The sequence below is a fragment of the Salmo trutta genome, chromosome 14 (genome assembly GCF_901001165.1).
Source record: "Salmo trutta chromosome 14, fSalTru1.1, whole genome shotgun sequence".
Classification (NCBI taxonomy): domain Eukaryota; kingdom Metazoa; phylum Chordata; class Actinopteri; order Salmoniformes; family Salmonidae; genus Salmo; species Salmo trutta.
This window is the reverse complement of record NC_042970.1, coordinates 36,702,623-36,715,289: the sequence shown is the minus strand read 5'-3', so window position 1 is coordinate 36,715,289 and position 12,667 is coordinate 36,702,623. Positions and strand designations below refer to the sequence as shown.

General features: G+C 43.3%; 1 long non-coding RNA gene across 1 annotated transcript; it reads left to right on the top strand.

Moving 5' to 3' along the window:
* Positions 1-7,014: 7,014 nt before the first annotated feature.
* Positions 7,015-11,711, top strand: LOC115207953 (uncharacterized). Its single transcript, XR_003881082.1, has 2 exons — positions 7,015-8,062; positions 10,351-11,711. It is a non-coding gene; the product is annotated as an uncharacterized LOC115207953 (long non-coding RNA).
* The last annotated feature ends 956 nt before the right edge of the window (positions 11,712-12,667 follow it).

The following is a 12,667-nucleotide window of genomic DNA, read 5'->3' as shown; positions in this document are numbered from 1 at the left end:
ATGTGTGATGTACTTATGTAAATGAGATTTCTGTATTACACTTTCAATACATTTGCTAACATTTTTGTGTATTGTGCGTAGTTGGGTGATAACAAAAACTATTTTGAATTCAGGCTGTAACAACAAAAGGGCTATGCATACTTTTTCAAGGCACTATGTATCAAGCACATTATATGACATTATGTGAATTTGGAATGTCTGATTATATGCCATAGAAAAACTAGGAAAACAAATAGGAAACCAATCACAGATCAATCTAAAATATGCATTGAAGTGAAAAGCACTATACATTACATTCAAAAATCATTAGGCTGTTTGAGGGAAAATCAATTAATTAATCATTATGACCAGGGCTATAAAGGTTGTAGTTTACAGTACCATTTAGAAGAGTTGCAGCCTCCTCAGTGCTGTGTTGAACCTCATGAGAAGTCTCTGATTTCATTCTCTTTCCTGGAGAAATGTATTTGCCAGGTCCCTTTCAAATGCCAGCTGGACAATATGGGCTTTTGGTTGATGTAACATGCTGCATGCATCTGTGTTCACTGAATGCTGTAGGCTACAATCAGATGGCAGGGTGGCAGGATGTTTTTTGCTAGTCTAAAATTAGATGCATGCTGCTTCTCTTCTCTCATTATATATTTTGCCTTAGAAGACTAAATAAACCCTTGCTCACCAAAATAGTGCCATAAATCGATAGAATTAATGTTTCAATCTAGTTGACATCAGTAAAGTTATCTGTGATCTCTGCTTCTTTCGCAGAGCAAAGACTATTAGGGACCGGGGAGAAAATGCAATAACAAAAAAATGGGAAAGATTTGCTGTGCAAAATTTCCAAATGACATCAGTTTCACCGATTGTAAGGAAATAGAAAGCTGTGAAAATGATCAGCTTTTATGATGCTGATAAAGATAGATACCGTCTGTAGAGGTGCTAACTGTACATTCACATTCTTGCAAGATGCTGAAACAGAAATTATGTAGTAAAAATTTTGCCTATATTTGGTGTATCATTTTACCGCAAGAAATGCTTAATTCTGCAGGAGTTAATATTATGACTATGTGAGAGATTATAGACTTACAGTCAGTGTCCAGATTTCAGTTTCCATTTATTAACCCATCTGAACAGTAGGCTACAGTTCCCTTGACATGATATCTGCCTATTGGAAGTCCTCATCTTGTGACTGAAGAATTTGACTTAACTGTTGAATTTGTGTAGCGCCTCACAATCATCACACATAACATAGCTGTTACCACTTCACCAAATCTTTCCCAAACATGACTTTTCAGACCATCCCTTCTCTTTATTTTCAACTCTATTTCGCAGCTTTTCTCTTATTGAATTAAACTTTGACCTTGTCCTTTTTGTCTCTGTGGATCGATTTTCCTGCCTGTTCCCAAAAGTATTTGGCGATTGGCGTGTAGGCCATTTGCTGCACGTACAGTTAGGCCCTAAAGCTTATGCTTATTATGCACTAATGCCAGAGATTTTTTATTTCATTGTTTTAGGATAAATGTAGCCTATAGATATAAATTGCACAATAATTATACATTTATGGATTTTTTAAGGTATTCTTTTCTCTTTATTCAATCCGCCCACCACCTACCCGCCCTTCATTGACATAACCACATAGGTCAACCCGTGCATCACTACAGTGAGCATAATTTCACAGGAACTGTATGAGTGTATTTCCACATCTGCCACTAGAGGATGCACCCATCAACCTAAAGACTTATACAGGACAGAACATTGCTGTAATGGGACAGTTTACTGTAAAACTGAGCTATGAGGATCAAAGTGAGGATCTACCACTCATAGTTGTTAAAGGTTCTGGACCAGCTTTATGTGGAAGGAACTGGTTACAAAAGCTGAACTGGAAACAAATTAAGCATGTGAGTACAACTTAAATAAATGCTTGAAAATGCTAAATCTATTCAGAAAGTGTTGGAGATGCATGCTGAAGTATTCAAGAACGAGATAGACATTAAAGCAACTATCCTAGTGAAACCTGAGGAAAATCTGATGAAAGGTCTTGATCTAGTTGCTTACTTGGATGATCTGTTAATCACAGGCCAGAACGAAAAGGAGCACCTGAGGAACTTTCAAAAGCTACTGCAACTTCTTCTGGAGAACAGACTGAGTAAAAAGGTTAAAATGTGAGTTTGGGAAAACATGGATCGAGTATCTAGGTTATGTGTTGGATAGCAGAGGAATCCATCCATCCATAGAGAAAATCAAAGCCACCCAGGGGGCACCAATGTGAAGGAGCGGAGGGCCTTTCTGGGTCTTGTTAACTACTATGGATGTTTTGGCCACAGCGGAGCACAGTTCTAACGACACTGTACAGGTTGCTGAGAGACCAGGTGACCTGACGTTGGAAACAACAGGAACAGGATGCCTTCAACAAATGCAAAGAACTTAACTAGTGATCAGGTCTTAGTTCACTCGAAAGTAAAACTATCCCTTACATTTTACATTTTACGACTGCTGTCCTAGCTTCAGGGGTAAACTGGCTTCAGGGGTGCCAGGACAGAGAAGAGCTTGGATTGGAAGGGCCAAGAGACCAGAGGTGGGGGTGTAGGGTTTGAACATAGCCTAAAAGGTAGGGAGGGGCAGTTCCTCTAGCTGCTCCGTAAGCAAGCACCATGGTCTTGTAGTGGATGCGAGCTTTGACTGGAAGCCAGTGGAGTGTGCGGAAGAGGAAGAGTGGGGTGACATGGGAGAACTTGGGAAGGTTGAAAACCAGGCGAGCTGCAGTCTTGTGGATAAGTTGCAGCGGTTTGAAGGCAGAAGCGGGGAGCTCAGCCAACAGCAAGTTGCAATTGTCCAGACGGAAATGAGAAATGCCTGGATTAAGACCTGCTCTGCTTCCTGTGTGAGATAGTGTTGTACTCTAGAGCATGAACCTGCAGGAGTCGCTGCTTTGATGTTTGCAGAGAATGACAGGGTGTTGTCCAGGGTCACGCCAAGGTTCTTCGCACTCTGGGAGGGCAACACGGTGAAGATGGAGAGGTCTTTGAGTAGGCAGGCCTTCCCCGGGAGGAAGAGCAGCTCAGTCTTGTCGAGGTTGAGCTAGAGGTGGTGGGCCGACATCCAAGCTGAGATATCAGCCAGGCCTGTAGAGATGCACATCGCCACCTGGGTGTCAGAAGGAGGGAAGGAGAAAAGTAGTTGAGTGTCATCCACATAGCAATGAGAAAATATGACGGAGCCGAGTGACTTGGTGTGTAGAGGGAAGAGGAGAGGGCCAAGAACCGAACCCTGGGGGACACCAGTAGTGAGAGTATGTGGTGCAGACATAGATCCTCTCCACATCACCTGGTAGGAGCGGCCTGCCAGGTAGGATGCAATCCAAGAGTGTGCAGAGCTTGACACGCCCAGCCCTGAGAGGGTGGAGAGGAGGATCTGATGGTTCATGTGTCGAAGGCAGTGGATAGATCTAGGAAGATGAGAACAGAAGAGAGAGAGTCAGCGTTGGCAGTGTGGAGAGCCTCTATGACACAGAGAATAGCAGTCTCGGCTGAGTGACCCGTCTTGAAGCCTGACTGGTTAGGGTCAAGAAGATTGTTCTGATACAGATAACAAGACTTGATCAGAGACAGCAGGCTCAAGTGTTTTGAAAAGAAAAGGAAGAAGGAATACAGGTTTATAGTTTTTGATGTCAGATGAGTTGAGTGTTGGTTTCTTGAGGAGGGGAGCGACTCGGGCCATTTTGAAGCCAGTGGTCAGGGATGAGTTGATGAGGGAAGTGAGGAATGGGAGGTCTCCAGAGATGGTGTGGCAAAGGTAAGAGGGGATGGGGTTGAGATGGCAGGTTGTCGGGCGGATAGACCTCACTAGTCACAGGATTTAATCTGGAGAAGAGGTCAAGTTCTGTAGGGTAGTTCTGTATGAGTGGGACCAGTGGACTCAATAGGCTGAGTGAATGAGGAGCGGATGTCGTCAACCTTCTTTTCAAAGTGGTTGAACAAGTTGTCCTGAGAGAGGGAGGAGGGCGAGGGGGGGGGGGTGGTAGGATTAGCGGCAGAAGCTTGAAATTTAGAGTGAAATAAAGTGGCTTTAGCAGATGAAGAGTAGGTAGAGAGGAGGGCGTGAAAGGATGATATGTCCTGCGGAAGTTTAGTTTTCCTCCATTTTTGCTCAGCTGCCCACATCCTGTTCTGTAAGCTCGCAATGAGTCACTCAGCCACGGAGCAGGAGGGGAGGGCCAAACCGGCCGGAGGGAAAGGGGACTGTGCTAGTCATAGGTTGCGGAAAGGGAGGAGAGTAGGGTCGGAGACGCAGAATCAGGAGACCGGAAGAAGAAGGATTTAGCAGAAGGGAGAAATGATAAGATGGAAGAGGAGAGAGTAGTGGGTGAGAGAGAGAGCGAAGATTGTGATGGGCTGAGTGGCAAGGGTTGGAGGAAAGGGAGACAGAAAAGGAAACAAAGTAGTGGTCAAAGACCTGGGCCCAGATTCACAAAACACTTCTTACGCAAAAACTTAAGAAGCGTCTTAAGAAAAAAAAAAGTTCATAAGATAGTTTGTAAGATTTAACTTCTTTGGGATAGGGGGCAGTATTTCCACGGCCGGATAAAAAACGTACCCGATTTAACCTGTTGGGGGTAGGGGGCAGTATTTGCACGGCCGGATAAAAAACGTACCCGATTTAATCTGGTTATTACTACTGCCCAGAAACTAGAATATGCATATAATTATTGGCTTTGGATAGAAAACACCCTAAAGTTTCTAAAACTGTTTGAATGGTGTCTGTGAGTATAACAGAACTCATATGGCAGGCATAAACCTGAGAAGATTCCTTACAGAAAGTGGCCTGTCTGACAATTTCTTGGGCTTCTTCATTCTCTTTATTGAAAACTGAGGATATCTGCTGTAACGTGACACTTCCTACGGCTCCCATAGGCTCTCAGAAGGCGGGAAAAAGCTGAATGATGTCTTTGGAGCCCCTGGCTGAAAAACATTAGCGCCTTTGGTAAGTGGTCGATCAGAGCACAATGAGACTGAGGCGCGTGCACGAGGCGACCCCATGTTTTTATTTTCTCTGTCTTTGAACTAAAACAGGGTTTCCCGGTCGGAATATTATCGCTTTTTTACGAAAAAAATTGCATAAAAATTGATTTTAAACAGCGGTTGACATGCTTCGAAGTACGGTAATGGAATATTTATAATTCTTTTGTCACGAAACGCGTCGGGCGCGTCACCCTTCTTTACCCTTCGGATAGTGTCTTGAACGCACGAACAAAACAGAGGATATTTCAACATAACTATGGATTATTTTGAACCAAACCAACATTTGTTATTGAAGTAGAAGTCCTGGGAGTGCATTCTGACGAAGAACAGCAAAGGTAATCAAATTTTTCTTATAGTAAATCTGACTTTGGTGAGGGCTAAACTTGGTGGGTGTCTAAATAGCTAGCCCGTGATGGCTGGGCTATCTACTCAGAATATTGCAAAATGTGCTTTCACCGAAAAGCTATTTTAAAATCGGACATAGCGATTGCATAAAGGAGTTCTGTATCTATAATTCTTAAAATAATTGTTAAGTGTTTTGTGAACGTTTATCGTGAGTAATTTAGTAAATTCACCGGAAGTTTTCGGTGGGTATGCTAATTCTGAACATCACATGCTAATGTAAAAAGCTGGTTTTTGATATAAATATGAACTTGATTGAACAAAACATGCATGTATTGTATAACATAATGTCCTAGGAGTGTCATCTGATGAAGATCATCAAAGGTTAGTGCTGCATTTAGCTGTGGTTGGGTTAATGTGACATATATGCTTGCTTGGAAAATGGCTGTGTGATTATTTGTGTCTATGCACTCTCCTAACATAATCTAATGTTTTGCTTTCGCTGTAAAGCCTTTTTGAAATCGAACAATGTGGTTAGATTAACGAGAGTCTTATCTTTAAAATGGTGTAAAATAGTTGATTGTTTGAGAAAATTGAATTGTGGTATTTTAGTTGGTTTTGTATTTCACGCCGTGCGATGCCATTGGCTGTTGGCTAGGGGTTCCGCAGGCAGAACGGGGTTCCGCTAGCGGAACGTCTGTCCTCAACAGGTTAATGATTTTCTTACGAACTTCTCAAATATCTTCTTACAAAACAAATGTTTGTTGCTAGGTAACCATTTTAGCTAGCTATCTAGCTAGCAATGGCAATTATGTTAGCATATTTCTTACTAAGATTACTGTTCTAAAACATGTTCTTGGGTTTAAAATAATCAATACTTAAACTTTCAGATTAAGTTTGTGTGAATTAAACATGTTCAATTGCTTTCATGAGCTTTCCTCTCACTGCCCAGAGAGATAGAGAGTGAGAGCGAGAGAGAAATATATACCTAAGATCACACCGGACAGCAGATAAGACAGGAGAATTACAACAGATAGGAAAGACTGACCCTAGCCCCTGGCACATAAACTATTGCAGCATAGATACTGGGGGTCGGGGGACACTGTGGCGCTGTCCAAAGTTAGCCCCGGACAGGGCCAAACAGGCAGGATATAACCCCACTCACTTTGCCAAAGCACAGCCCCCACACCAAAGGGATATCAACAGTCCACTAACTTACTCCCCTGAGACAAGGCTGAGTATAGCCCACGAAGATCTTCCCCACCGCGCGATCTAGAGGGGGCGCAAAAACAGACAGGAAGATCACGTCAGTGACTCAACCCACTCAAGTCGAGTATAGCAAAAAAAGCCTGGCACAACCTGATTCACCCCACCTAGGGATGACATGGGAGAGCGCGAGCAACCAGTGACTCAACCCCCATAATAGGGTCAGAGGCAGAGAATCCCAGTGGAGAGAGGGCAACCAGCCAGGCAGACAGCAAGGGTGGTTCGTCACTCCAGCACCTTGCCATTCATCTTCACACACCTAGGCCAGGCTACACTCAATCATAGGACCTACTGAAGAGATGAGTCTTCAGTAAAGACTTAAAGGTTGAGACCGAGTTGGCGTCTCTCACATGGATCGGCAGACCATTCCATAAATATGTTCCTCTATAGGAGAAAGCCCTGACTCCAGCTGTTTGCTTAGAAATTTTAGGGGCAGAATCAGAGGAGGCCACCCACGATGATCTGCTTCCCAAAAACGTGCGCTGGCTGAGTGAAGGAAAAGCGTTGGAGGGATTCTGTGAGCTGGAGGATCACCTTCACATACTGGAAATTGAGGAATTTCTCTCCAATGTTGCTTTTCTGGCTGACATATTCTGTCACTTAAACAGGTTAAATCTGCAGTTACAAGGAAGAGGGAAAACAGTCGTGGACATTGTGGAAAAATGTGGAGGCCTTTACTTTTCGATTTGGACTTGTGATCTGGAAGGCTACTGCACTTCAGCGCGCTGAAGAAATGACAGGCAGAGGGACCAGGCTGCAGCATTGTCCCAGGAGTGATGGAAGATTTTTTCAATCAGCTAAGGGACAACTTCTCCACCAGATTTGAAGACTACAGCAGGCCCAAGGATATCATTGCGTTTCTACGTGATCCTCTCAGTCGCCCAGGTGGAGAATTCTCCTCCCTTGCTAAGAAAACAATACCCTTGCTGGATGAGGCCACAATTCAAACTGAGCTGATTGAATTTTAGACATCGAGCCAAATCAGCTATGTGCTCAGTAGTGCCAAGTCCCTGTGTGCGTTTTGGGTGGCATGCTCAGTGGAATACAGCACAATAAAGAAACTAACAATGTTTGGATGGACTTACACCTGCGACTACACCTTTCTTAACACAATCAAGACTTACGACAGGAACTGGCTTTCACATAAGTCATCCATCTCATTTGACATCCACCAGAACGTGTCTGAGCGGAAATGCAACTTTTCCCATTGAAGTAACTTAGTAGCCTATATGACTTTATTTAATAAATACTAACACTATTGTGAGTGCTTGTCCTATGGCTATTTAGGTCTCCTGCTGACAGTATTTTCTGTTTGTTCTGTTGTTACAGGAGCAGGCCGTCCCGAGACTCCCGGTACAGACGCAGACATTTACAGACGTTGATGTTTTTTCTTTCAATTATTGTTTTATGTAGAATGCTCCATTTTTGGCCAGTTGCCATTGTAGGTAAGCCTAATAATAATTTTTAAAAAACACTTCTATTAGGCCACATTTTCTTCCCTTGTGAAAGATACTGTTAAGCCACATAAAAACCGGCTGAGGTAGGCTGTTTTATATAGGCCTAGGCTCGGACGAAATAGGCTCCAATTATTACGTTTTGTTATTTGAAAATTAAAATTAAGATTGTTGCAAGCACTGTTCACCTATTGATTGCGCAGCGTTTGCAGCTTTACGTTTCAGCACCACAAAATGGTCCGCTGCCAGCTTTATTAGTTGCATTCTCCCTCCTCATGAATTAAGTTAAAAAGTAACTTTTGCATTATTTAGGTGGGCTAACTTCCTTCTTGGGACATTGTGTTTGCGGCTTTTTGCATCATGTGTCCGAGAATGTTAGTTACATTTTGTAAAAAATAATAATATTATTGCTGGCCAGATTTGGCCCGCTGGCCGCCAGTTGGGGAACCCAATGCAGCCACACAACTGCTCTCCCACCCTCTTACACATATTCACCCTCCCTCACACATCCATTCACACACACAGAGAACAGTTGACATACATGCTATATTTCCCTCTTTGAATTGTCTTTTCAGTGTCCATGTAGCCCATTGGCATCGGCTACTTCTATCAATACTTCATAGAGAAGAACAGTTACTTGGGGAAAGTAGAGTATAGATTGCATTGGGAGAGGGGGAAATAATATTGTCTCAATTTACCATAAACGGGTCTTAGGCCTCACTATGTTCATCGCTTTTTCTCACTTCATCATCTTCTCGGTGCAGGGTACTCTCCTCTGCCCGTGAAGGTCTCCATTACACTCAGTGTTTGTAGGCCTTTGACTGGAAAGGTTTCTTGCAGCTTGATTAGGGTTTCATCCGGCTCCTGTGAATTCCATGCTTTGCATTCCCTTCCATACCCACAGCACTGCCGGGAAGTGGAGCTGATATTTAATCCCTTCTTTGTCCAGTGACTGTCTGATTGGAAGGTATTCCTTGTGTCTTTTTCTCAGCTTAGCAGATAGGTCCTGGACGAATGAAATGGTCTGTCCTTGGATTTTGATCTCCTTTCCCCTTTGTGCCTTCAGAATTTTGACTTTGGTCTGATAGTTCCATAGTTTGAAGATTACCATGCATGGCTGTTTAGCGTTCTTCTGCTTCACGCCGATCCTATGTCATCGTTCCAGGTCTTCTGGTGATATACCCACGTCAAGTTCCTCTGATATCAGTTTGACCAAGTAGCTGGAAAGGTCTCCTTTTTCCTAGTCTTCTGGTAACAACAACGTTCTCATGTTGTTAAGTCTCAATCTTTTTTTTTGCTGGTCCGGTTCATCGCTATTTTTGTTGACTTGTTCGTTCATGCGCACTCCTTGATGGCACACCTTGATTGTGCATGTCTGACACGATAGCCTCTACATTCTTTTTGAGCGCATCTACTTTAACAGAATGTAGCAGTTCATTTGTTTTTGGTGTGCATTGAGAGTATTTTATCTATGTTTCCCTGGATAGCATTGAACTGTTTATTACTCTCGTTTGTGTCTCCAAGTTGCTCTTTATTTGTTGTAATTTGTGCCGCTGCGTAGTTTTACGAACTGATTGGTTTGCTTTTCCAGTTGCTTGGGGATATGTTGATTTATTAGGTATAGAGGCTTGATTTAACCTTTGCTGTCTGGTTTGTACATGTAACCACAGTTTTGTCGGTACAAAACGCAGCTACTTACACCCGTTGCCTTCGATTGGTACACGCATGCTCCTCTAAAAAGTTTCTATCAGCTGAATCAGCGACACCGGTTGAGCATGCCAACAGCATTTCTTTCTAGAAGCCATGAGAAAATTGTCCGGCTGTGGGGACTGTGTGGGGGTTAACACTACTACCTGTACTTACTGGTGGCACAGACTCTGTTTCATCCTTTCCTACAGTTAAATTGCCCTTGCCTAACGATTGCAACTCGGTTATCCTCACCATAAGGCAATAGTTCTCCTGCATGTTATGAGTACAATGAGAAGGCATTGTGTTACTTACCGGGGACAAAGCTAAGAAGTTGGTATACTTATTAAATAGAGTTTGATAAAAAAAACATCTTAAAAGTAAAATGTGAAAAGTTTGGCAGTTAGCCGCGTAGAAACAAACAGCATATTGACTGATCAAGAACCTCTACCTTGTTTGGGGAGCACGATGGCCGCTGCACACATTCGGCAGTGGGCCATCATCTTGTCAACGTATGACTACCGCATTGGTTATTGCAAATCGGAACACCATAGCAACACTGATTCATCGCTCTTTCCTTTACCTGAGACCAGTGACGCCGGAACCGAGGCAGTCAGCTCACATCCACACACTGCTAACGGAGCACTTCCAGGAAGCACCACTGAACACTACACAAGTAGCCAGAGCAACACGCACGGTCAGCAAGCACTCAAAAGTCTACAAATATATCATGAAGTTTGGCCTGAACAGGTTGAAGACAACTTGAAATCATTCTACATACAGAGGAATGAGCTGTCAGTGGGACAAAGGTGTGGGGCACAAGAGTTATAGTTCCAACTAAACTGAGAAGGGCAGTGCTAAAAGAAATTCACACAAGACCTCAGGACATCGTGAAAAGGAAAGCATTGGCTGAGCAAATCGTAACGGACATTAATTTCAAACGTATTCCAGACTTTCACGAGGCAGAACATGATCCTGCACTCAAACAGCGCACCTTGCCACCTAGCTTCAAACGGGCTGGCAGACGGGTATGTTCAGACATAACAAAATGTAACGAAAAGCTTGCCGATACCACTCTGGACATCGAGGGCAAGATCTCCTTGTTCTTACTGCAGTACCGCACCACACCGAACTGCACAACAGGACAAAACACCTGCTGACCTGTTCGTACCAGACAGAATTTCATCAAACCAGCACAGCCAAAACTGTCCGCAGGATACAGTACCAACAAAAGTTCTGCCATGACCAACGTGTGCAGTGGAACGTTCATTCGGCGTGGATGATGCCGAGTACCTGCAAAATACAATGGGAGGAGGACCGAGATGGATACCTGGGTTTGTCACACAGACAGGTCCAGTATATTACATAGTGATATGCAGAAACACAGACAGTCTACAGACGACACTGGGATCAGCTGAGAGCACGAGTTGCTACTGACAACGGACATAACTGATGATCAGGGGTAAATGTGTGAGAACGAACAGGGGCACGACACTGTACAGGTAAAAGTCCACGTCAGTCTCACAGGGTCATCAGACCACACCAACGTTACAGTCTGAAACACACACGGTTAAAGACTTTTACACACTGATAAGAGACTGAAAAAATGACTTGTGATGAAAACAAATCTGTGAAAAAGACAGTTGTAAAAAAGAAACATGTTGTCAAACTGTTCATTTTTGATGACACATTGAAATGTTACAGGTTTAAAACAAATGCTATTTTAGTTGTTTACAGTACAGTAGAAGCATTTACCGGGAATTATTTGTTATCAAGACTAAAAGGGGGATGTAGTGTATTAGCCTATAATGACTACATGGTTTAATTATGGTATTACATTATAGGGTTAATAGTAATATTGGTATGAGCAGGATGCCGTACCTTAGTCAGGTCAAAGTACATTATGGGAATGCACGCAAATTCATTCTGTCATTAAACCTGACGCTAAACAGCATGGCTGTGTCTTGGCTTGTTAATATACCACAGTATCTTTGAAGAACACTGAGTGGGGTCCATTTGTTGTTGCTGGCTATGGTTGCGATTTCACTTCGCAAGAATGTGAGAGCCACAATAAACTCTGCTTCCACTGGTTTAGTTTTGTTTAGATCCAACAATGGCCTGACCTAGTTCACATCCAAAATGTCTGGGCTCTCGGGATCCATGGCACATAGAGCCTCCACCAGTTGACTATTTCCCTAGCTAAAATCGTGATGACATTTCCCCCAGCACGGCATCCAAAGTGCTGAAAAACTGTCATTTACACTCAACTACATAATCATGCTGACCCACTGTGCTTTCAACTACATACTTTTGCAGAGTTCTACTGATGAGTCTCCGTTGTTTGCTTAGAGCTGGTGTGCTCATGCACTCCTGGCATTCACCCCTCGTGCCCGACTTTGCCCCCAACGAATATACACAATGAACAGATTGTCAAACAGACAATGGTTCCTTTTGAGTTTCGGGGGATTTTTTAAAACTCGGTATGTGTGTGTGTGTGTAAGAGAGATCCTGAGGTTTCAGACTGTATCCATCCCTGGTTTCCTGACTGTGGGGTTCCACTATCGAGGCGAGTGCTGTCCTGTTTCTAGCCAACACTGCCTGCAGCTGTAGAAAAGGGAAAATTTCAAACCTGCACCATCCCGTTTCTGGATTTCTACAGACATGAATCAAACCATATGGTGGTCCACATTGTGCTGAATGAACACGTTTGATCACGATTCGGGAATAATATACCAGTGTGGATTGAAAGGACCAAAGGTCAACTTAAGTTTAAATGGACCCACTAGTTGTGTCCCAGATGGCACCCAATTTCCTATATAGTGCAATACTTTTGTCAAAAGTAGAGCACTATGTAGGAAATAGGGTGCCATTTGGAACAAAGCCACTATTCCAGGCAGATGCCTCCATTCT